General features: G+C 41.4%; 1 protein-coding gene across 2 annotated transcripts in view; it reads left to right on the forward strand.

Annotated features, from left to right (window-relative positions):
• SLC9A9 (solute carrier family 9 member A9) overlaps positions 1-26,524 on the forward strand; it is a 766,376-nt gene that overhangs the window by 696,485 nt on the left and 43,367 nt on the right. Inside the window, exon 15 of one of the 2 annotated variants that reach the window (XR_006207069.1) lies at positions 6,727-6,743. The exons of the other annotated variant lie outside the window; for it this stretch is intronic. The gene's annotated coding sequence lies outside the window, so the exon portion shown is untranslated. Of the gene's footprint in view, positions 1-6,726; positions 6,744-26,524 lie in introns of those variants that run through there. 2 annotated transcript variants of the gene reach the window in all.

Consider the following 26,524-nt stretch of genomic DNA (forward strand, 5'->3'; position numbering starts at 1 on the left):
CATTAATGGGATAAATAAAGATGGAACAGATGAGCAATGATAGAGTCCAGGAAGCACATCAATTCAGAGACATCTTGGCTCACCTCATCACACAGATTGATTAGTTTTAGCGATGAATGGGGAGGAGAGGGGAGCTCCAACAAGCCAGCCTGTAGGTGAAGGAGGGGAATGGACCATCTGAACCACACCACAGGGATCAGCTTCTCTGAATGCCAGCATCCTCCCTAATACTCCCCATCCTGGTCAGTGGGAGGGGAGTGCTTCAGCAAGGATTTAGTGCAAGAGATCAGATTCAAATACCCTCTACTTCATAACGTGGCCTAAGGCAATGTGATCATACAGTGAAACTCAGCCCTCAGTTAAGCAAAATTACCAGGTCACTCTCCTGAAACCTCATTGTCCACTCATCATCTTGCTGATGCAAGCATTCAGGATATGCTAATTTAACAGAACTGAACTGAATTAAATCCTGGCTAGGTAGGGCTCTATTGTACCTGGCACTATGTCTAGAAGGAAAAAAGAAAAAAATGGCCCTTTGATATGGGCCTCACTTTTCCATGTGTGATATCTCATTTCATCCTCATGAGAGCCCTGGGAACATCACATTTCAAGCCCTGCTTTATGTGCAGGGACCTTGGAGACAGAGATGGTAAGCCCTTGGCCTAAGATCACACAGTTGATTAAGGGCAGATGGGAGTTTTGAATCCAGAACTGTATAGCTTCAAAGATCATGATTATTTCCCATATACCAGGCTGCAGAAGGAATTAGCACAAGTCTGTCGGTATGCACTAGGAACCTTTGATGCCCCAACACTGGAGACAGGAGACTACACAAATATACCTCAGCTTCCTGGGGTTTACAGTGGAAAGACCAGGGGCACCTGGGTGGCTCAGTTGGTTAAACATCTGACTTCAGCCCAGGTCATGATCTCACTGTTCATGAGTTTGAGTCCTGCATCCGGCTCTGTGCTGACAGCTCAGAGCCTGGAGCCTACTTCAGATTCTGTGTCTCTCTCCCTCTTTCTCTGCCCCTCCCCCACTCATGCTCTGTCTCTGTCTCTGTCTCTCTCTCTCAAAAATAAATAAAATATTTAATAATTTAAAAAAAGCAGTAGAGAGACCAGAGACTGGAGAATGACCACGTAAAGGGCAGAGTGAACCAGAACAAGCTGGGAGGCCCCAGGCTTCCAGACCCTGGATTAGTCGGAACTGATTTGGTACCAAGAGGTCACAATCTAGGTCAATCTAGCTGAAGAAAAAATGTCTTCACTTGTATAACTTAGAAGCCCAGGAGAGGAAGTTAGCTAAATATTGGGGCACAAACCAGGCCATCAACATGCTTCCTTTCTCTCTCTCTCCTTACTCTGGTCTTCTCCATTTTTACCTTGTTCTCGCCAGGACCAACAGCTGCAAAGATGTCTGCCAGCAGCTCCAAACCAAGAGGACATCTTTTCGCTCAAATGCTCTAGCAAAATCCTAGGAATGACAGTGGTTGGCCTAGTTTGTGTCTACACATGCCCACCTTTATACCAATAATATTCACCCAAGGGATAGAGTTATCCAGTTGGCCAGCCTACATCATATGCTCATCCTATCACCAAAGGGACAGAGTTATCCAGTTGGCCAGCCTACATCATATGCTCATCCTATACAGGATCAAGCAGAATCATTTAAATGACTGCTCCTGCCTAAAGAAAAAGCAAAGTCCTTTGTGTTGTCCCCACCCACATTGACCTGTATATCCAATATGATATTGTGGACATAATAGTACATAATTAAAGAAGGCATTTCAGCTTATGCCTTGTTCTCTTGGAACACTCTGAGGGGAAATAAATTACCATGTTCTAAAGATACTCAAGTAGTCCTGTGGAAAACATGTGGCAAGGAATTGAGGCCTCTTGCCAACAATTGGCACCAACTTGTCAGTCATATGCATGAGCCACCTTAGAAGTGAATCCTTCACCCCATTCGGGCCTTCATATGACCAAAGCTCTAGTTGACAACTTGACTGCAACTTCATGAGAAACCCTAAGCCAGAACCCCGCCCCAGTTAAGCCACTCTCAGATTCCTGGTCCACAGAGACTATGTAAGACAGTAAATGTTTACTGTGGTTTTAAGCCACTAGTTTGTTATGCTGCAAAGATGACTCAAATGAGCATCTCAGAGATGACTCTGAGCAGACAGAAAGAAGTCTAGTCATCTACACCTTTAAGCACATTTTTTTCTAGCAGAATATAATTCTTTGTTTAATGGATAAAGGTCCTGGAATACCAGAACTTTTGGCATATCTCAGCACACACATATCTGACTTCCCCACCTCCAAACCTTGAATCCAGAAATGGAAGTGATGATGACCACAGAAATCACAGTACCCACACCCTCTCTGATCATGGTCAGTGGTCACCCAAGGCAGGGTGAATGACTAGCAGGAGAAACAATGTGCAAGTTCACTGAGCTATGTGCTAGATGCTATCAAGGGACACAGAGATGAGAAAACTCTGCCCCTGATTTCTGGGAGCTTCTAATCTGGGCACAGGAATAAAGTGAAAACAGTGGTCTCTTGTATGATCCATAGCAGAATGAGGTTTAAGAAGAACTTTAAAGGGGGGAGAGGGAGCGCCTAAGTGGCTCAGTCAATTAAGCATCTGACTCTATTTTTTTTATCTTTTTATTTTTTTAATTCACATCTAAGTAAGTTAGCATATAGTGCAACAATGATTTCAGGAGTAGATTCTTTAGTGCCCCTTCCCATTTTAGCCCATCCCCCCTCCGACAACTCCTCCAGTAACCCTCTGTTTGTCCTCCATATTTAAGAGTCTCTTATGTTTTGTCCCCCTCCCTGTTTTTATATTGTTTTTGCTTCCCTTATGTTCATCTGCTTTGTCTCGTAAAGTCCTCATGAGTGAAGTCATACGATTTTTGTCTTTCTCTGACTGAGAAATTTCACTTAGCATAATACCCTCTAGTTCCATCTATGTAGTTATAAATGGCAAGATTTCATTCTTTTTGATTGCTGAGTAACACTCCATTGTATATATGTATATACCACATCTCTGTATCCATTTATCCGTCGATGGACATTTGGGCTCTTTCCATACTTGGGCTATTGTGGATAGTGCCGCTATAAACATTGGGTCGATGTCCCTTCGACACAGCACACCTGTAAAGCATCTGACTCTTGATCTAAGCTCAGACCTTGATCTCAGAGTCGTGATTTCAAGCCCTGTGTTAGGCTCTGTGTTGGGTGTGAAGCCTACTTAAAAAAAAGTTAAATAAAAATTTAAAGAGGAACTTTAAAGGAAAAAGAATTATGGTCCTGCTCCTCCACTCTAGCTTCACACTGGACTGACTGGGAGAGATTTACAATCTACTGGTGCCTGAGTCTCAAGCCCAGTGGTTCTGACTTCACTGGTCTGGGCTTTGGCCTGAACAACAAGAGTTCTTGAAGCTTCCCAGATGACTCAAATTTGCATCCAAGGTTGAGAACCACTAGATTACAAGGACTTTCTAGGAAGGAGAGACATGATCCAGTTGCAGAAAGTCATCAAAGGCTTCCTAGAGGAAGTGGTGGTTAGAATGGGCTGCAAAAGCTAGGAACGTGGTGAGGACAATCTAACGAAAAATAAGGATGGGAGGAAGCTGTGTCGGGAGGGGCAGAGGGCCTGTCCAGTGGTATCACATTTCCTTGAGCAAGGAGCTCATTGGCTAGAAAGTAACTGAGAGGTGCTGAGGATGCCAATTCTCAACCCTCAGACTATAACTACATGTATTTCTGAGACCACTGTCCAGCTACAAAAGCACCAACTCACAAAACCTGTGAATCATCAAGTTCTAAATCCCTGGCATACAACACATTTGGGATATCATTTATAGGGAGCCACAGCTGCTGCCTGAACAAAAGAGGAAAAAATAACTGCTCCCTCCAAGCCGTGACCATGCAACATCATCTGCCAAATCACTTCAAATTGCTCCTTTTCATAACACTGGCTCCAAAGATGAGAACTGCATCAGAATTTGGCCCAACCTTGGCTCACTCAACTTTGGCTATGGGTCTCCAAGTGCATCCTTTCCCTGGTGAAACCTTGACCAAGAGCCACCCATGCACCCCCCTCACCCCACAGTATGCACCAGCCAGAAATGAAGAGATGATTATTGGGTCAGTCAGGGATTGCATAGAGGTGAAAAATATTTTCATTCTTCCCTTCTAGGTTCTTTGGATGATTTAATAATTAAATTGATATAAGACAGATTAACAAGAGAAAAACAAATTCTGTACATACAGGAGCCCCATAAAAATATGAGACTCCCCGGCAGTCAGGTCATTGAGGCTGATACACCATCCTGAGCTAAGGAGGAAGGGGTAGTGTCTCTGGGGCTTCAAAGGGAAGGAAGGCAATTCACAGCAAGATGGGAAGAGCAAATGTTGATAAACTTTTCTATGCCATACAGAAATGTCCTTGTGATATAAAAAGTTATCTCTGGTGGTAGTTCTCTTGGGGGGGTGGGGAGCAAGAAGAGGCTATGTCAATTCTTTTAGGCAGTTAAGAGGGAGGTAAAAAGCTCTTCTTGAGTCTGAAGAGCCCAGAGTTTTCCACTCAAAATGATCCATATGGCCAAAGTGGCACATTCCGGGGGTGGCATATTCTGCTCCTCTTCAATTGACAATTCAGTGGGTGTGGATTGACATCCTTAAAGGCTGCGATGCTGCCGTTCTTTATTAAGAGGGTAAATACACCCTCCTGACACCCATCTTAGAAAGAGAGGTCTAGAATAGCTTCTCAGACTTTAATGTGCATTTGAATGCCATGAGGACCTTATTAAAACACAGATTCTGATTCGAAGGTCTGGGTCAGGACCCAAGCTTCTGCATTTCTAGCCAGCTCTCGGGTGATGCTGACCGGCTGGTCCCTGGACCACACTTTGAGTAGCTGAGGCCAGAGCTGTGTTTCTCAGGCTTGGGACTTGGTTAACAGGTGGTCTTTAACTATCTTTCAAGGGGTGTACAGGCAGGTTGGCAGTTTTAAAAATAAAGGGACAGAACCATTTATTTCACAGCCAGATCACTCACTTTAAATGTAATATTAACTGTGATTTTTCACAAAAATCCTTCTACTTTTAAAGTCGGTCCATGACAGATGAGCATCGTATTGGGTAGTTTGCCCCAGCAGCTCTCCAGTTAGCTAGTCTTCAGTTAACAGGATGCAGCTTATCTGGAATAACATGTTTACTCCTTATTTGGGCATAAGTCTCTACATTAGGCAAATATGCATTTTGGTTGTTAGTATCATGTCATCACAATTGATAAAAATGGATCAGTGATTCAAAAGGAGCTCAATGGAGTGTTAAAGCAGAGACAGAAACAGTAATGGAAATACTATGATTCAAAATGGTATGCACATAGGTAGCAAACAAGACTCGAGTGAGAACATGGGCTGTGGCTCAGCAGCAATCACCTCACCGCTGACCCCTTGCAGGACATCATTTGGTACGAAACTTGTCAGAGGAGGGTAAAAAGCTTTCCCTTCATCCTTAGAGCTCAAAGAGCTCTTCTTTTCTGTAATAAGACCCTTGAATCTGTCCAAAACAAGTACAAAATAATACATTCCTGTACAAAATTGATAGATCTGGCCCAAAGTTGAAGAGTCATAAGCCACAGGCACCTCATTCAAAGTTGAATGCCTAACAGCAAAATGGGTCAGGCTATGCTTTTGTCAAAATGTTTGTTAAACCAGTTTCATTATAAATATGCTTACAGGAGAAACAAGAGTAAACTTTAGCCCACAATTTTCAAGGTGAAAAGCCTTTATGATCATGTATGTTTGTTAGTTGGTATTTCACGTTTCAGGTGGACAATACCACCTATGAATCGAGTATAAATCAACTCTTGGCTTATGTGAGATAAATAAATGAAATGCCCTATAACTTTTCGTTTCCTTTGTTACTTGAAAGCCCTTGCTACAGAAAAGACTTTCCATTTTGACAATGATTGTTTCATGCCTCATCAGGTAGACTAGAAAAGGTGTGTTAGGGTCATACTGACAAAATACTGTTAGGGTACCCAGGGAGCCCTTTGAGAGGCAAATAAAAATGTCCATCCACACACTGCATTATTCAGAGAGAACCTCAGTGGTCACCAATATATCTCTTGACCTTTATTTATTCAACAAATATTTAATAAGTACTTTAAAAGCCATATCTAAATGCTACAAAAGAATATGGAGAAGACTTACAAATACAGCCAAAAAATAAATAAGGTCTCCATTCACTATCATCTTCCTTGTTGAAACATTTCTATTTCCACAGTCAGACATGCTAATTGAAAGAGGGGCTTCTGGGCACCAAGACAATAACGAGAAAGCACTCAGTAATTTGGGGTTTATATTCAGATACCCAGAACTATCTGACAGAGACACCCTACATGTCCCTCCATTACCGAAGACAAATTATGAATTCAGATTTTTAAAATTTGGGAGAAATTCAAACTAAAAAGCAATAGGCTAGATAGAGAAATTCATCTGTGGCTCAGACTCTCCACCACCAGACAGAGATTATAGGGTCTGTATACACATATGGATTCGTTAGTGAAGGATGGTAAACTCTATCGTGTCTCTCACAGAAACAAAACAAAACTGTTGTTTTCAATTCTGAATGCAGTTTTCATTTTACTTTGTTAAAAATTGTGTTACATCTTTTTTTTTTTTTCCTATGAAAATGGTGGCCTGTAGGTGTATCAAATGCCTGCTAGTATCATCATATGCTAACGTTTTGAGAAACACATGCCAAGAAGCTGCAAGCAAATCCGATTCAGTCACCTACCACAGGTCAGGTTATACTAAGTACTTTTGACAGATAACCTAGGAAGAGGTAAAGAAGGCTTTCCATTTGAAGGGAAAAGTAATTACTCCTAATAATTTTCAGTCCACAACACCCAGCTGTGCCAATAAAGCCAAGCCAGTTATAAGAAAGATGAAACAAGTGCAGCCATAAAAACTGTGACCCGTCCACATTTAAAAGGAAAAAATACACACAACTCCATTTAGCAGCTCAATTAAGACGACCTCTAGCCATCACACTTGTTACAGTGACACATCCTCCCTCCAATACCCACTAGGCTTGGCTTTCTCGGGTGGCCTGGAACCACATGGCAATTATGAGCTCTTTCTCTCCAGGCATCAGCACTTTCACAAGCACTTATGGTGGCTTTAACCTCAAAAGAGTTCCTGCTCTGAGGGATAAACTTTTCTCCATCTCATGTAATTATCTCAGTGATGCATCTCCCACACTGTGTGGATCCCCTGGAGAGCGGCATTAGTGGGTCAAGTTCAAGTGATGAAGACACATAGCACAGCTGTGTAACATGAGAAAGCCCTCTGTGGAGATGAGATGGGGCCTGAGGGTCTCTGAACAAAAATACTGATGCCCCTGGAGACAGGACAATAGTTGAACCATATGGCTGGCATGTGACGGAAGTGTTGGGGGTGGAGAGGACAGGAAGCATATGATTGGTATGCGCCAGGGTCATCGTCCCCCCTCTTCCAACTTTCACAGAAATTCAGAGCTGGGTGAGAGCTGAGCTGGCAGCAGTGAGAGAAAGCTAGAGCAGAGAGGAAGACCAGAAGCTCCTATATAAGCCGCTGAAGGATGCCGGGTGGGGGAAGAAAGCTATTGTTTTGACTTCAATGTTAATTAGACACAATTATAAGAAAGAAGTCACAACCAACCTCAACTGAGATACTAATTCATTAAAGGAGAGTAAAGCTATGAGTCCTAAACCAAGCAGAGCTGAGTTAGCACAGTCTCAGTGAAGATAGGGATGCTGGGACTGAAGTGTCATTATCAGTTGAGTTGTTTCTGCCTGATTGTTCAAACTGTCATTCTGTTCTAGACTGGTGACAAACAGGGATTTTGCATTATTGTAGAACAAAGAGAACCATGACTTGAGGTTCTCAAGCTTTAAAGCTGAGTTTATACAATTTTGACAGTTCTAATCCAACTTCCACACTTAGGATACCCTCCGCATTCAGAAATTTGGGGGGAAAGAAGGAAACATGTTCTCTGTCCAACCCCCTCACAGGCATTCTTTGCCATGCTAGTGAGCGGGCTTCCCATGAGGAGAGTAGACAGCTCCGCTCAAACTGAGACCATCACCACCTATGTGGCACACAGAGTGACCATAATACTCAACAAATATTCAGGAATAAATTTGCCCTCTGAGACACCACCTGTAAAACCCATACATAATGCATGAATTTAGCCATCTGTAGAAATAAGCCAAAAGATTGTAAATGTATGACTGAAGAGATTGGGAACATTCAAAACACCAATCAAGGGAACCAGGGTGTTATTTCAAAGAAACAAAACTGAACTGTAATTGTAATTTAGAAAAATAAATCCTAATCAATTGTATTGTACCCAGTTTAAGAACAGACTCTGGCACACAAGGGGGTGTGGTTGGCCTGGAGCACACAGGGGGAAGCTTGGAGACCCCATCATGGAGCATTTGTCCTGCCCCATCAGTTTGGATGGGAGAGATTCCACAGCTGGCATCAACAAGGTGTATTCTGCATGGCACAGGGCTGATGTACCAGGCCTCTCGCTGGCAGGTCCACGGTGGCTCTCCAAGGACCTTCAGGGGCCACCACAGAGGAGGAACTCCCACCCCGACGCACCCAGAATAGCTCTCCCTTGATACTTTCACATATTAGACTTCACCAAGCATTTTTTTTTAATTCCCTGCTTTTAAACAGCTCTCCTGAATTAAATATCCTCAAAACTTTCATATATTAACACTTCCCTTTGCGGTGACTTCGTAGATGCTAAGCAAGCTTCTGATAATCATTGTTCCCTACTAAAGAGAAGATGGATGTATAAAAACAAGTTTAGTCCCCAGTATCTTCTGAGTTTAACTGGCTCACACAGCCCATAAGTCCTATTCCAAGTTGAGTCATCCTCCTATCCAGCTGAGTCCAGTCCAGGGATGCAGTCACCATCCTCAAGTCCCTCAGTAACCCAGTGGAAACTGGCATTCCACTGCAGTCTTCAAATTACAACATCCAAGTGTGAATTAAATGGTTAACTTTGTATTAGTTAACTGACAAGCACTGTTCTATCACAGTAAACCCAGTGACAGAGCAAGTAGACAGTTTTTACTGGCTGCTGCTGTGGCAAGGGGACCGATTGCTAGTGGGACACAGGAAGTAAGTGGAGAATAAGGGCCTTGCCAAGGAGGGGGAATGTTTTTCAGGATGCACACAAATCAGAAGTTACTCTTTTCCCTCTTAAAGCCAGAGGAACTCACGAAACCCATCTAGAAGGATCGGGGGAAGTCATGTGTACACCTTCATAAGCACATCACTAAAGTACCATGTGGCATATATTGGCAGAAGGCATTTGCTGGAGGGAAAAAAAAATCCTTCCAACACCTCAGCTTTGGTCTGGAGCATTGCTGCTGTCACAAATCACCACAAATTTAGTTGCTTAAGACAACACACATTTATTATCTTGCAGTGCTAGAGGTCAGAAATTCAAATCAGGCCCATTGGTCTAAAGTCCAGGTGTCAGGATAGAAGCTCCTCCTGGAGGCTCATGGGGAGAGGCCGCTTGCCTTTTTCTGCTTTTGGAGGCTGCTGCAGAGCAGGGCTCATCACCACTTCCTTGCTTCCGCTATCGTATTTCCTTCTACTGACGCTGAGCCGCCTGATCCTCCTGATCCTCCCTCTTATAAAGACCTTGTAATTACATTGGGTCCACTTGGATAATCCGGATAATCTCCCCCTCTCAAAATCCTGAACTTAATCACATCTGCAAAGTACCTTTCACCATGTAAGGTTACATATTCACAGGTTTCAGGGACTAGAACATGAACGTCTCTGGCAGCCATTTTCAGTGTACCATAAGCATACAGCCATATTTTAGCATACAGCTAAAAGATAAACTGCGACATATTAAAATTTTTTATTTTATTTGAACAAAAATCTATTCTACTGAGCCACCCCAAACCAGAAGTGGTTAAGAGCACTCTGCTGATAAGTGCTAAGAGAAAAGACCTATAAGGAGAAGGTATGAAAACCAAGAAAGTATTTGATTGGCTACAGCTTAAAGCCTAGTTGGCTGTGATTGGTCATCTTTAGCATTTCGATTTTATAATCTTGAAGCATTTACAGGCTTAGATTTTGGTTTCCTTACATAGGCAGCCATAGCATTAGAGACACCTCAGTCTAATGACCTTTTTGTTTAATTAATTTAACAATTGGAACAGGAGTACATGGCACAACTAAAATGCAATTGATAAACCTTTAACACTGTGCTCCAAGGGTGTGCGTTCTAAAAAAGAACACTTTGTAACTTGGATCTGGACTCTGACCCAAAAAGAAGAGTACGCATCTGAAGTGGGCTGGCATGGACCAATGTGGGACACAAATCACCACAGGACATTAGCACAGATCAACAGGACTGGCACAACATAAGGGAAGAATACTAATAGGCCCTGGCAAACAACCCCTAATCCCAGCCAGCTCCACATTTTATCAACTAGTAATTAACACCAGATGCTCAAATATAAGGAGCATCCAGTATGTGTTGGATCTGTGTGGGTTTATTTTACAACATATAGGCTGGATGAGAGCTGTGATCTACATTGTGGTCTTAATTATTCCTTCTTGTTGTCTTTCTAAAGTCCTGGGTAAAGAACTCCCTTTATTTTTCTTTAATGTTTATTTATTTATCTTAAGAGAGAGCACGCACACGCATGCAGGCAAGATGCAGAGAGAGAGGGAGAAAGAGAATCCCAAGCAGGCTTTGCCCATGTCAACACAGAGCCCGACGCAGGACTCGAACCCATGAATTATGAGATCATGACCTGAGCCGAAATCGAGAGTCAGACACTTAACTGAGCCATGCAGGCACTCCCCATTTTTTTCCTTTTTATTGGAGATCTCCTTTAGATCTTGTTAAGCAAGTAACCTGACCAGAGGTCCCAACTAAAACTGGTGGTCACTATGCCAGGGCCCAAGGTGGGCAGCACCATATGTGATTTATTCCTATTGACTCTTCTTCCCTTCCAATATCAGGCATGCTGAGAGGCCCTCCTTAGCCCTAAGTATATACCTGATCAGACCCATCACAAACCTATTAATGAAGATCTGTTTCACAACAAGCTTGGCTTTCAAATTAGGTCTGCCTGAATGCAGATTTCTCCTCATTTTAGCTGCATAATGGTGAACTTAACCTTTCTGAACCTTGGTTTCATCATCTATAAAATATAGATTATAATCTCTACCTTGCAGGTTATTATGATTCTAATGGATAGAGTAGAATTGTAGTCAACATTAGAACATAGCACTTGAGGAGCCAAGATGGCGGAACAGCATGGAAGTTTTTTGTGTGTCTCGCGTCTGTGAAATACAGTCAGACCAACACTAAACCATCCTGCACACCTAGAAAACTGATCTGAGGATTAACACAACAATCTGCACCACCTGAACCACAGAATTCAGCAGGTATGCGGCGCGGAGAGGCGAACTTGGGGAGCGAGAAGTCGCGGGAAGGGAGGTGCTTTTGCAGGCGGAGAGAGGACGGAGACAGATGGTGGGGGGAGAATACGGGAAAGGCACCCCTCCCCCAAAGCAGTTGGAGAGAAAGCAGAAAATTGGAAACAGCCGCAGGGACTAAACTAAAAAGGGAGAAAGGAGAAAGGAGAGGGTTTAAATTCCATTAAGACTGTAAACAAGGGGAGTGCAAAGGCTGCAACTCCGCAGCTCCATACCTGGCAGTGCTCTGGTGGGAAGGGTGAATCCCCAGGAACAGAGTGGGGTCCGGGAGGTTCTCAGGCCACACAGGGAAAAGCGGTTTCACTGCTGGAAGGACATTTGGTAGAGACTGTTGAAGCCACCTGGTCCCCGCAGACCCCAGAAAGCGGCCACATTCGCTGGTGCTGGAACAAGGTCCTTAAGGGTGAAGCCTGGTGCTAGATGTGTGTTGTGATTTTCCGTAATCCCTGAAAAGGTGCTGCTACACTATCTCGCGAACTTTTTCTGGGGCGGGCAGGCACCTGGCCGCAGTCTCCGGGCACCGACAGCAGCAAGGTCCAGCAAGAACTCCTGGGTGCAGCCGACGTTCGGCCATTGCTCATTCAGCCATTGCTCGCTGAGACCCTCCCGCAGAGGGGTGGAACAGGTCAAAGCTGCCGTCCTTCAGAAGTAAGCGGCCGGGGAAAGTAGCCGCATCTGAGACAAAACTCAGGAGAGAGGTACTGCCTGGGTCCTGGTCACAAAGAGTGAAAAACGAGGAGTGGACAAAAGCTGAAGACAGAGGACAGGCGCATGATTGCTGATAGGGGAAAACAGACTGGGTAGCTGGGTGGCGCATTTTCACCGCTCCTGCGCAGGCGCATATGGACCTACGAGCGCTGCAACAATCCACCCCAATGGCTAGCAGCGCCATCTAGTGGAGAGCAGGGCCGTTACACTGAGCCCCGCCCACCTGGGCCAACCTCGCTCTTCTAGAACACAAGTCTCACCGCCTACTTAGTTTACAGACTATGAAGCGCTTCATAGCCTGACTTCTAGGGGAAACGAAGTAATTTCAGTCCTACTTCAATCAGTTAGCAGGCCAGCTATTCAATTTTCTCTCTTTTTTTTCCTGTTTTACATTTCTTTTCTTTTTCTTGAATACAGCAAGAGAAAAAATTCATTTTATTTTTATTTAAATTAATTCATTTTTCATATTTATTTTCAATTTTTATTAAAAATATTTTTCTTTAATTTTTATTACTATATTTTTTACTTTTGTGTAAATTTTTTCAAATTCTATTTTACTTCCATAATTTTATTTTAGTCTACTTCAGTGTATTCACCTTTTCAAATTTTAAAACAATTTCCATTTTTTCCTTTCTTTTTTCTTTTTTTCTCTTTTTCATTTCTTTTCTTTTTCTTGAATGCAGAAAGAGAAAAACTTCATTTTTACTTTCAATTTCTATTAAAAATGTTTTTGTTTAAATTTTTTAATATATTTTTTGGTTTTATGTAAATTTTTTCAAATTCTGTTTTACTTGCATTTTATTTTAGTCTACTACACTGTATTCACTTTTTCATATTTTCAAACGATTTCCTTTTTTTATCTTTTTTCTCTTTTTCATTTCTTCTCTTTTTCTTGAACACAGAAAAATTCATATTTATTTTTAATTTTTATTAAAAATATTTTTCTTTAATATTTTTCTACTATATCCTTTACTTTTATGTATATTTTTTCAAATTCTATTTTACTCCCATCATCTCATTTAAGTCTACTTCAGTGTATTCATTTTTTCAAATTCTCAAACGTTTCCTTTTTTTTTCCTTCCCCCCTTTTTTTCTCTAATCTGTCAAACCACTTTCAACACCCAGACCAAAACACACCTAGGATCTAGCATCATTTATTTGATGTGTGTGTGTGTTTAATTTTTTAATTTTAATATTTTTTAATTTTAATTTTTTTAATTTCAATTTTTCTACTTCATTAATTCCTTTTCTCCCTTCAAAATGACAAAATGAAGGAATTCACCCAAAAAAGAAACGAGCACAAAGAAATGACAGCCAGGGATTTAACCAACACAGATACAAGCAAGATGTCTGAACCAGAATTCAGAATCACGATAATAAGAATACTAGCTGGAGTTGAAAATAGATTAGAATCCCTTTCTGCAAAGATAAAAGAAGTAAAAAATAACCAGAATGATATTAAAAATGCTATAACTGAGGTGCAATCACGGATGGATGCAGCAGCGGCAAGGATGGATGAGGCAGAACAATCAGCAATATAGAGGACAAACTTATGGAGAATAATGAAGCAGAAAAAAAGAGGGAGATTAAGGCAAAAGAGCATTATTTAAGAATTACAGAAATCAAAACTCATTAAAAAGGAACAACATCAGAATCATAGAGGTCCCAGAAAAGGAAGAGAGAGAAATAGAGGTAGAAGGGTTATGTGAACAAATCATAACAGAAAACTTTCCTAACCTGGGGAAAGACACAGACATCAAAATCCAGGAAGCACAGAGGACCCCCATTAGATTCAACAAAAACTGACCATCAACAAGGCATATCATAGTCAAATTCACAAAATACTCAGGCAAGGAGAGAATCATGAAAGCAGCAAGGGAAAAAAAGTCCCTAACCTACAAGGGAAGACAGATCAGGTTTGCAGCAGACCCATGCACAGAAACTTGGCAGACCAGAAAGGAGTGGCAGGATATATTCAGTGTGCTGAATCAGAAAAATATGCAGCCAAGAATTCTTTCTCCAGCAAGGCTGTCATTCAAAATAGAAGGAGAGATAAAAAGTTTCCCAGATAAACAAAAATTAAAGGAGTTTGTGACCACTAAAGCAGCCCTGCAAGAAATTTTGAGGGGGACTCTCTGAGGGGAGAAAAGATTAAAATATAAATAAATAAATAAATACATACATAAATAAATAAACAAACAAACAAAAAAATACCAAAAGCAACAAAGATTAGAAAGGACCAGAGAACACCACCAGAAATTCCAACTCTACAAGAATCATAATGACAATAAATTCATATCTTTCAGTATTCACTCTAAACATCAATGGACTCAATGCTCCAATCAAAAGACATGGGGTAACAGAATAGATAAGAAAACGAGATCCATCGATATGCTGTTTACAAGAGACCCACTTTAGACCTAAAGACACCTTCAGGTTGAAAGTAAGGGAATGGAGAACCATCTATCGTGCTAATGGTCAACCAAAGAAAGCCAGAGCAGCCATACTCTGACATTAGAAAGTCAGACAATCTAGACTTTAAAATAAAGACTGTATCAAGAGATGCAGAAGGGCATTATATCATAATCAAAGGGTCTATCCACCAAGAAGACCTAACAATTGGAAACATTTATGCACCAAATGTGACAACACCCAAATATGTAAATCAATTAATCACAAACATAAAGAGACTCATCAATAGTAATGCCATAATAGTAGCCGACTTCAACACCCCACTCACAGCAATGGAGAGATCATGTAATCAAAAAACCAACAAGGAAACAATGGCTTTGAATGACACACTGGACCAGATGGACTTAACAGATATATTCAGAACATTTCATCCTAAAGCAGCAGAATATACATTCTTATCCAGTGCACATGGAACGTTCTCCAGAATAGACCATACACTGGGACACAAATCATCCCTCAATGAGTACAAAAAGGTCGAGATCATACTGTGCATATTTTCAGATCACAACGCTATGAAACTCAAAATCAACCACAAGAAAAAATTTGGAAAGGTAACAAATACTTGGAGACTGAAGAACATCCTACTAAAGAATGAATGGGCTAACCAAGAAGTTAAAGAGGAAATTAAAAAGTATATGGAAACCAATGAAAATGATAACACCACAACCCAAAACCTCTGGGACATAGGAAAGGCGATCATAAGAGGAAAGTATATAGCAATCCAGGCCTCCCTAAAGAAGGAAGAAAGATCTCACATACACAACCTAACCTTATGCCTTAAGAAGCTGGAAAAATAACAGCAAATAAAACCAAAAACCAAAAGAAGACAGGAAATAATAAAGATCAGAGCAGAAATTAAAGCTATCAAAACCAAACAAACAAACAAACTGGTAGAACAGGTCAATGAAACCAGAAGCTGGTTCTTTGAAAGAGTTAACAGTTTGATCAAAAGGAAAAAGGGAAGGACCCAAATAAATAAAATCAAGAATGAAAGAGGAGAGATCACAACCAACACAGCAGAAATAAAAACAAAAATAAGAGAATATTATAAGCAATTATATGCCAATAAAATGGGCAATCTGGAAGAAATTGACAAATTCCTAGAAACACATACACTACCAAAACTGAAACAGGAAGAAATAGAAAATTTGAACCATAACCAGTAAGTAAATTGAATTAATAATCAAAAATCTCCCAAAAAACAAGAGTCCAGGGCCAGATGGCTTTCCAGGGGAATTCTACCAAATATTTAAGGAAGAGTTAACACCCATTCTCTTGAAGGTGTTCCAAAAAATACAAATGGAAGGAAAAATTCCAAACTCTTTCTATGAAGCCAGCATTACTTTGATTCCAAAACCAGGCAGAGACCCCACTAAAAAGGAGAACTATAGACCAATTTCCCTGATGAACATAGATGCAAATATCCTCAACAAGATATTAGCCAACCGGATCCAACAATACATTAAAAAAATTATTCACCACGACTAAGTGGGGTTTATACCTGGGATGCGGGGCTGCTTCAATATCCGCAAAACAATTAACATGATCCATCACATCAATAAAAGAAAGGACAAGAACCATACGATCTTCTCGATAGGTGCAGAGAAAGAATTTGACAAAATACACCATCCTTTCTTGACAAAAAGCCTCAAAAAAGTAGGGATAGAAGGAGCATACCTCATGATCTTAAAACCATATATGAACAACCCAACACCAATATCATCCTCAATGGGGAAAAACTGAGAGCTTTCCCCCTAAGGTCAGGAACAAGACAGGGATGTCCACTCTCACCACTGTTATTCAACATAGTATTGGAAGTCTTAGCCTCTGCAGTCAGACAACACAAAGAAATAAAAGGCATCCAAAATGGCCAGGAGGAGTTCAAACTTTCACTCTTCGCAGATGACATAATACTCTGTATGGAAAACCCAAAAGATTCCACAAAAAACTGCTAGAATTGATTCATGAATTCAACAAAGTTGCAGGATATAAAATCAACGCACAGAAATCGGTTGCATTCCTATAAACTAACAATGAAGCGACAGAAAGAGCAATCAAGGAATTGATCCCATTTACAGTTGCACAAAAAACCATACAATACCTAGGAATAACTCTAACCAAAGAGGTGAGAAATCTATACACTGAAAACTATAGAAAGCTTATGAAAGAAATTGAAGAAGACACAAAAAAAATGGAAAAAGATTCCATGCTCCTGGGTAGGAAGAACAAATATTGTTAAAATGTCAATACTACCCAAAGCAATCTACATATTCAATGCAATCCCTATCAAAATAACACCAGCATTCTTCACAGAGCTAGAATAATCCTAAAATTTGTATGGAACCAGAAAAGACCCTGAATAGCCAAAGCAATCTTGAAAAAGGAAACCAAAGCAGAAGGCATCACAATCTGACTTCAAGCTATACTACAAAGCTATAATCATCAAGACAGTATGGTACTGGCACAAGAACAGACACTCAGATCAATGAAACAGACTAGAGAACTCAGAAATGGACCCACAAATGTATGGCCACCTAACCTTTGACAAAGCAGGAAAGAATATCCAATGGAATAAAGACAGTCTCTTCAGCAAGTGGTTCTGGGAACTAGACAGCGACATGCCAAAGAATGAACCTGGACCACTTTCTTACACCAGACACAAAGATAAACTCAAAATGGATGAAAGACCTCAATGTAAGATAGGAAGCCATCAAAATCCTCGAGGAGAAAGCAGGCAAAAACTTCTTTGATCTTGGCCACAGCAACTTCTTACTCAACACATCTCCCGAGGCAAGGGAAACAAAGGCAAAAATGAACTACTGGGACCTCATCAAAATAAAAAGCTTCTGCACAGCAAAGGAAACAATCAGCAAAACTAAAAGGCAACCAACAGAATAGGAGAAGATATTTGCAAATGACATATCAGACAAAGGGTTAGTATCCAAAATCTATAAAGAACTTATCAAACTCAACACCCAAAAAACAAATTATCCAGTGAAGAAATGGGCAAAAGACATGAATAGACACTCTCCAAAGAAGGCATCCAGATGGCCAACCGACACATGAAAAAATGCTCAACATCACTCATCATCAGGGAAATACAAATCAAAACCACAATAAGATACCACCTTAAACCTGTCAAAATGGCTAACATTAACAATTCAGGCAACAATAGATGTTGGCAGGGATGCAGAGAAAGAGGGTCTCTTTTGCATTGTTGGTGGGAATGCAAGCTGGTGCAGCCACTCTGGAAAATAGTATGGAGGTTCCTCAAAAAACTACAAATAGAACTACCCTACGACCCAGCAATTGCACTACTAGGCATTTATCTAAGGGATACAGGTATGCTGTTTCAAAGGGACACATGCACCCCCATGTTTATAGCATCACTATCCACAATAGCCAAAGTATGGAAAGAGCCCAAATGTCCATCGATGGATGAATGGATAAAGAAGACGTGGCATATATATATACAATGGAGTATAACTCAGCAATCAAAAAGAATGAAATCTTGCCATTTGCAACTATGTGGATGGAACTAGAGGGTATTATGCTAAGTGAAATTAGTCAGAGAAAGACAAATATCATTTGACTTCACTCACATGAGGACTTTAAGAGACAAAACAGATGAACATAAGGGAAGGGAAGCAAAAATAATATAAAAACGGGGAGGGGGACAAAACATAAGAGGCTCTTAAATATGGAGAACAAACAGGGGGTTACTAGAGGGGTTGTGGGCGATGGGATGGGCTAAATGGGTAAGGGGCACTAAGGAATCTATCCCTGAAATCATTGTTGCAATATATGCTAACTAATTTGGATGTAAATTTTTTTAAATTAAAAATAAAATTAAAAAAAGAACATAGCACTCAATAAATAGTAGCTATTATTGCTATTGATATTATTTTCTGATCTGTAAAACAGGGATACTAATATACATAAGATCTGTATAAGAATTGAGGTAATGTGTGTGAAGCGGCTGACACCATACCCAGCACAGAGAACTGAATCAGTAACGATTCATTCCTAACCCCTCCTTCCTCATATCTATTCTGTTGGGTTCACCAAAAAAGAAGAACTGTTGGCTCCAGAAAACTGGAGAATGTCAACTTTTTCCTGAGACAACACCCTCCCCCACATCCCCCTCCCAATGGCTCAGGAGCACAGACTCATTTCTTAGGTAAGCTCACCATGCACGACTGCCCCAAGGAGATGAGACAGACTCATTTTAATTGGATGGGACACTAGTGTGTATAGGAAAGTATTCACTAGGAACCTCTTAGGAAAGGATCGTATGAATGAAAGAGACACAGCTTTAACCAACTGGAGGAAAGACACATTGGAGGGGGTATTTGTTGACTAATATAACAGAAAAGTCCAGTGGGCATATCTGGTGAATATGACTGGATCCAGATACTCAAAAGACATTGTCAGGAAATGTGTCATGTTCCATCTCTTGGCTCTTCGTGGTGACCCTTGGTAACCAGCTTCACAAATGCAACAGACAGAAGGAACTTCTTTCTCAATAGCTCCAAGAAAATCCCTTGGCCAGAGTTCATTAGACCAACTTGAGCAAGGTGACCAACACTCAGTCGCTGAGGACAAAGGGATGGAGGGTGCTAACTGGCCAGGCCAAGGGGACATATCCACCTTGGAGCTAAGATATATGGATGCTGGGCAGGCAGGTCAGTAACAGGTCCCACCTGAATTCCATGAATTGAGTGAGTGATAAGTAGTTTATCAACAACAACAACAACAACAACAAAAACACAGTGCTAAGATTTTTTTAAAAGGCAGGAGTAGATGGTAGAGAAGCAAAATCTTCCACAGGATCCAAGATAGGAAGGCCTCGGTCACCTGGGCAACAGGAGGTCTCCAGGCCAGTGTAGCAGGCCCTAAAAATGGGAGGAACTGGTGTGTAAAGTCTAAGTAAATCACCCTCTTAGAGCTCTAGCCCTATCTGCTTATCACCAAGTGATTACCACAACCCATTACATTAGCCTTTCAAGACAGTCTCTAGAATGACTATGATTCATTTTCTTTACAACATTTTAGAAGATCTTACATTTTCATAATATAAACCAAGAACTGAGGTTAAAGCCAGGCAAATAGCCACCCAACCTTGCTGCTCTGTTTTGGACAAGCCGTCATGGACAAGAAGGAGGGCAGAAAGCTGGTTTATTAACCCCATTTGCTTAAGGAGCCTTGTTTCTCAAAGGGTTCTATGAAATTGGGTAATGAAAACAAAAAAGAACTTTAAAACTCACAAGGTTTGTTCATCAGATCACTGTGCAGGTTCCTGCCAAAGTTGGCTACACTGAAAAATGGCCATTTGTTCCTAATTTGGGCTGTCTCATCTCCTGATCAGTCCTCAGTCCCTGGCAGTTTTCTAGTTTCCTCCCCAGTTACAAGCTCCCCAGTTACCAGAACAAGCTGTAAGTTCTTCTTATGAAGAACTTATCAAAGGCTTCTGAAGAAAAAAAAAAAAAAAAAAAAAAAAAAACACTAAATAAATTATAGCCACTGGTCCCTTTTATCCACTGCTTTATTTCAAGAACTTCTGACAGGTTCAAGAGACACAATTTTCCTCACTCCAAAGGCATGCCAGCCTGTTCCATTCATGCTCTACCCATCCAGCTGCTTTAGAAGATGAGAGATTGAGTTTGCTTCATTTGTCTGGGCCGCCTTACAGAGAAGTTATATCATTAGCCTGTGACTCGCTAGGATAAGCCAGCTTTCTTCAGCATCTGCAGAGTACAGTAAATGTGGCTTAAATTAAAAATAGAGTGTAGTTCTGACCTGTTTGGCCATGGCTCTACAAAGCCTGCTTTTAAGGATGAAGTGATTCTGCACCAAATCAGCAAGGTAGACAAGAATATTGGTTCTTCACCCTGGTCATACATTAAAATCATTCAAAGAGATTTCTTTTTTAAATAACCATGCCTGAGCCTCATCCCAAACCAATTAAATACAAATCTCTGAGGTTGGGGCCTACGTTCTGGGATTGTCTTTTAAACGTGCAGCCAAGAACTATACAGCAGGGAGGATGGTGGGATTCTCAGGGCATCAGTCCAGGACATCATTTCTGATTCGTCCGCAGGCTGGTGTCACCTGGGAAAAGACGTCTGCAAGCCTCCTAGGAACTGTGTGTCCCATTCATTGTGTCTTGAGTACCTGAGGATGACAAGCTTGTGAATTAAAGGATCCTGAGGTCAGCTTTAAAGGAGGCCAAATCTCCTGGGCTTATGAGAAAAAAAAAAAAAAAACTGTCTAGTCACAAAGGAAGACAGTAACTGATAAAGGAAGTTTGTCACCTAAGCTATAAAATATCAGACCATTAGGGTATACTTGGCAAAATTTTGCAGTGACAGCATGTCAGGGCCTGGGTGTTTATTCTTCCCAGACTCTGACACTTAACTTGCTGTGTGACCTTGGCTCAATCTAGTAACCTCCCTTGTCAAGTTTACCCACTTGAGGAATGGGCATGGCCTTCTTGGCACTTAAAAGATCCTTTATATAGAAATAAAAGGCATTAGCCCTCATCTGAAATCAGCTTTTGATCTGTAATGGCTGAACAACAACAAAAAAAAAAACAGGAAGTTTTTCGTTTAATGACTTCTTTTTCATAGAAGTTGTTAATGATCTAGAGAGGGGCAAGTCCTCCTAATAAATTGCAACTTTGCCGGCTCCCTATCCCTTTAGTCCACTATTCCCAGAAATAAGGGACAAAAGTACCAAAAGTGCACAGACCAGTAACGGAACTGTTCAAACCCCTTCCGTGTGTGGAAGATAAACGCTTTGAAAATTAAGTTGATCAGAGCCGCTCAGAACTGGCATACATTCAGGGTAAATTAGAGATTCAGAAGTCTCGACAATCTGATGAAAAACATAAAAACCCACAAGCTTTAAAAGAGCACCCCAGATCTACAGATATATTCATGTGTTGTCAAAATCTCTCTTTTGTTACAGAGAAACAGGAAATAATGATAGAAAGTGAGACAGAAGAGAGGTTATTAACCATTAGAAGGCCGCTTGAAAATAAAAACTGAACAGTATCCAATGAGAAAGGCTGGAATCAGGACTGATGTACTGATGCATCTTGGCATTTATTCTCTCAGAGTCTTCAGTACTTCTAGGTCAAGTGGCTAAGGTGGACTTAAACTCTTTATGTGACCTCCATTGTCAGAAGGACAGAACTTGCAAGCCGGCTGATTCATCCCTCCCACGCCCGGAACCTGGCCCTAGAAGGTAATGATATTTGATTCTGGAGAGCACAGTGGGGTTCTGTTCATGTGCAGACAACTGAGAGGGAACACAGGCAATTTATATCCCAATATAAAGTCTTCTGTGGCAAGTACTGAGATGTTGCATCGAGTCTCAAAGGACCGTGTACTTTCTAGATTTATTACCATCAAAATGATCTATTCCTTCCTTCCTTCTTCTATTCACTCTTTCAGAAAACATACTGTATTTCTATCATGTGCTAGGCTTAATGCTAAGTATGGTGGATACAGAGCTTAAAAATAAATTCCCTTCATTTAAGGAGTGTGGTAAGAGTTACGATTAAGGAATGCATAAGGAATGAAGTGCAATGGAAGGGAACCTAACCCATATTTGAGAGTACAGTCAAGAAGGGCTTTATGGGAGTCAACTGAGCTGAAATGAATCACCCAATGAAATTAATAACCCAAAGAAAAAATTAGGAAGATTGCATTCCAGACAGAGGGAAGAATTTATGCAAAGTTCAGGAGATTCCCATTGATCAGAAAAATTATTCAAGGGGTGCCTGGGTGGCTGAGTCTAAGTGTCCAATTCTTAGTTTCAGCTCAGGTCATGATCTCAGGGTTCATGGGGTCGAGCCCCATGTCGGGCTCTGTGCTGGGCTTGGATGGAGCCTGCTTAAGATTCTCTCTCCCTCTGCCTCTCCCCTGCTCTCAGGCAAGCATGCACACACAGTCTCTGTCTCTCTCTCAAAATAAATAAATAAACTTAAAAAAAAAAAAAAAAAAAAAGGAAGAGTGTTCCAAGCATTCCCATATGGCTGGAGTGTGAGGAATTTGAAAACAAAGGGAAAAGTCCCTTTGTAGGAATAAGAGGGGTGGATCAAATCAGGAAGGGTTTTGCAGGCCCTGTTAAGGAGTTTGGATTTTACACCGAGGATGGCGTGGAACCACAAAAGGTTTTTAAAGAGGAATGTAAATAGATAAGAGCAACAGAGGGAAGGATGGATTGGTAGATGGAGAAAATGGAAACAAGGCCTGTTAGGAATGCTTATCACAGTAAAACTACAGAAGTCCACGGGCACTGGGACAAGAATGAGGGGACGGAGCATAGGGGGCAGAGGAGTGTTGGTGAATCCCTGGAAGTGAAGAGTCAGAGAGAAAGTGGGGCTGGGATGAGCTGCAGTTCTGTGTGGGGCGCCTGGGAGCCAGTGGGAGAGAGAAACCTCAGAGGAAAAGCACATTTGGGGAGAAGACACTGAGTTCAGTTTCAGTATTAGTTGCAAGCTGGGTCTTGCCAGCCGGAGACTGGGGACATCTGGGGCTGGGAAGAGAGGCTTGACCAACAGGAGAAACAGAGAACTAGAAGACACAAGATGGAGGGAGGTGCAATCAATCGCCCATAGAAAGAGTGTTGTGAGAACCAAACAAGGTCAAGGGCCAGATCCTCCCTTTGGGAACATAGGGGTTGACAGTAATGGAATTGGTAAAGGCTAATAATGAACTTAAACCCCCTCAAAATGCATAAACAGAACACAGCAGTGTTGGCTACCATTTCTCGGACACTTAGCAGGTGCCAGGCAGCCATGACTGTGCACGAGGGATCTCATTTCATCCTCAAACAATCAGGGAGGTGTTTCGCATTATGACCTTCATTTTTCAGATAAGCAGGCCTGGATTTATAGAAGTTAACAATCTCACCCTGGGTAATACATCAGTATGTGAAGGAGCCAGGTTTTGAACCTCGTTCTCAGATTCGAACCTCTCACTAATGTGTGGTGGTCTAATACCACACACTATTCGCAAAAAAGAAGTTTTCTTTTCCTCCACTCTACCAAGGCAAGAGGTAAAATTTAAAAAGCACAAACGTTAGAAGAATAAGCAATGATTTCAGGGCTAGGAGAAGCATGAAGAAAGATGGGGTTTACTAAAATCACATCACCACTGCCTCAGCCTCAACTTGCCTGTGCTGGGGACAAAAGGGGACCACGGGGATCAGAGAGATGTTTGTGACTCCAGTCCTCCCTTCCTGCATCTGACAAGCACATGCTGCCATTTTAGTATAGTTCGTGCAATGCAGCAAATAGTCATGCAGGGTGGGTGGGCCAGGGACCAGGATTCTGAAGAACAGCCAACTTCAAGGCAGAGTGGAGTTTTGCCAAAAAAGTGTTCTTTTCTGCAGCAAACCAACAAAAAAGAAAGTGCTGTTCACTTGTTTGACATCAGATAAGATGGTTCTCACACTTTTTTTTTTCTTCTTTCTTTGTTTTTCCTCTGGAAACCTGTATCTGCACGCAGAGCAGTCTGGTCTTGAACCTGGTTTTGTTTTCCAGGATTTGCAGCGTTCAGATGCAGGCACAGCAGGAGCCCACACTCATCTCGAGAGAGGGTCCTTGAGGGAGACTATGCCCAGAAGCCCCATCCACAGAGTCCCACTAAGGGCTGTGGTTTCTTTCTGATTTCACATGGCTGACTGGGTCTCGGCATTTCAGGAACCAACCTTTTACAGCGAGTGATTTTCTTCACTAAACTCAAGACTGGCAAGCTCCTCTCTCTGTCTCTTTCTCTGCCTCTCTCGTCTGTCTCTGTCACTCTTGTGTGTGTGTGTGTGTGTGTGTGTGTGTGTCCGTGCACACATACGCCTCTTCACTCTTCATTTCTAGCAGTATCTTATTGCCTTGGTGAAGAGTGCAGTGAAGCAGAAAACAGATTCAGGAAGTGACAGACGACACAAGCATTTGTCCAATTAGCAATGAGAAAATCATAAGCACCGGTGGTGACCACTCATGTTGAACAGCCAGCTCAGCAAAGAGCCTTGCTCCACATCTCTCCGATGTAATTAGAACCATTCAAGCCACGACTGACCAGCTTTTCCCTGCATTTTTAGTATATTGCAGAGCCTGCACTCTCTTGGACGTTAATGAGGAACATGAAGCCATCAATAGTTTTGATTAAGCCAAAGACTATTGCACTATTTAGATGTACCATATTTCATCCATTCTAAGACATGCCTTTTTCCTCCCACGTTTTAGCATCTTTCAAATCAAAATGTGCCTCAGAATCAAGGCAATCATGGTATAGTTGTCATTGCCTCTGCATGGCAAACTTGGTCACAGCTGTTTATATTGTCATCTGAATTTCAGCTGAGTTCAATATGTGGTTGCAAGGACGGGTGTTGAGGTTCAATGCCATTTAAAAGTCTCTCAAAAGATTATCCTACATTTTGGCATTCAAATAATGAGCTATTGTGTGTGCATAAAGAAACAGAGGAGTGGGGTGTAAATTGACATTTGTGAAGCAAATATTTGTTGTTATAGGAACAACTGCAATTCCATACTTTCTCCCAAAGCAACAACCAACTGCTTTCAAGACCTAAAAAAAGAAGAAATCCACGAGAAATGAAGCAGTTATATTTGCCCCACACCAACAATGCAACTGAAAGCAGTAGTAACAGCAGAATCCCTTGGAAGAGACTAAAGAAATTTCAGAGTAGCAAAGGGCTAGTGTTACAGATGCAAGGGCCACATACAACTACTTCTAGGACATTATGTCAGAGTTTAAAACCACTTTTTTAATCTTAGAAATTCATAAAATAATGGTGAATCTTATACTGTGTGGTTTCTTAGGTCTGATGAAATCTAGTATGTCCAGAATAACTTTCAACCAATAAAACCCACAGCTACCCATTAAAGTGCCTGAGAATTTGTAAAGGGTCAGTCTACATCCAAGAAACAGTAGCCACTTTCAGACTTGGATTTGAAACAGAGCTAGGCCTCAGTACCCAAAGGCATCACCCACCCTATTGCAGATGTCATCAGTTGCCATCTCATACCCTATTTCCCCTGCTAACAGAACCCTGAGTTGATTCAAGGATTAGGGAGACTTGTACTTCAGAGGAGACCTGGTTCTCCTCTACCCCAGAGAATTTTCATTAACCAATCACAACATGATGGTCTCTTCTCTTTCCCATTGGTTATTTTAGGGGTGGCATGTAATACAGTTTCGGCCAATGAGGTATGAAGGAAGGGAAGAGGGAGGGTGGGATCTTAAAAACAAAGATGCATGAGAAGGAAAAAATAAGGTGTCTTTTCCAACTCTGGGCTTGGTGATGCCTGGAACTACTGCAGCCATCTTGCAACCATGAGGAAGCAACTGAGAGACAAAGACACACACTGAAGATGACAGAGACAGAAGATGGAGACGGCATAAATCCTTGATGACATCACTGAACTACTTTCTTAAGCAAGCCTAAAGACTGGTTTCTGTCTAGTTTCACTGCTTATATGGGATATTAAACATCTTTATTATTCAATCCACTGTCAGTAGTTGAATCTTCTATCACTTGCACCCAAAGTCACATAATTGATCCACCCCTACTTCCCTACTACTGCCATGATACCTCCCTCCCTTCCACACTTCTTGAAATATGAATAACAGCTTAAAGCAACACATATTTATTATTGCACATCTTCTGAGAGTCAAGAGGCCAAGAAAGGCCTACTGGGTCCGCTGCAAAGCTAAAATCAAGGTGTCAGTCAGAGGTGGGTTCTCATGTAGAGGCTCAACTGGAGAAG

This window comes from Panthera leo, chromosome C2 (genome assembly GCF_018350215.1).
Source record: "Panthera leo isolate Ple1 chromosome C2, P.leo_Ple1_pat1.1, whole genome shotgun sequence".
NCBI classification, from domain to species: Eukaryota; Metazoa; Chordata; class Mammalia; order Carnivora; family Felidae; genus Panthera; species Panthera leo.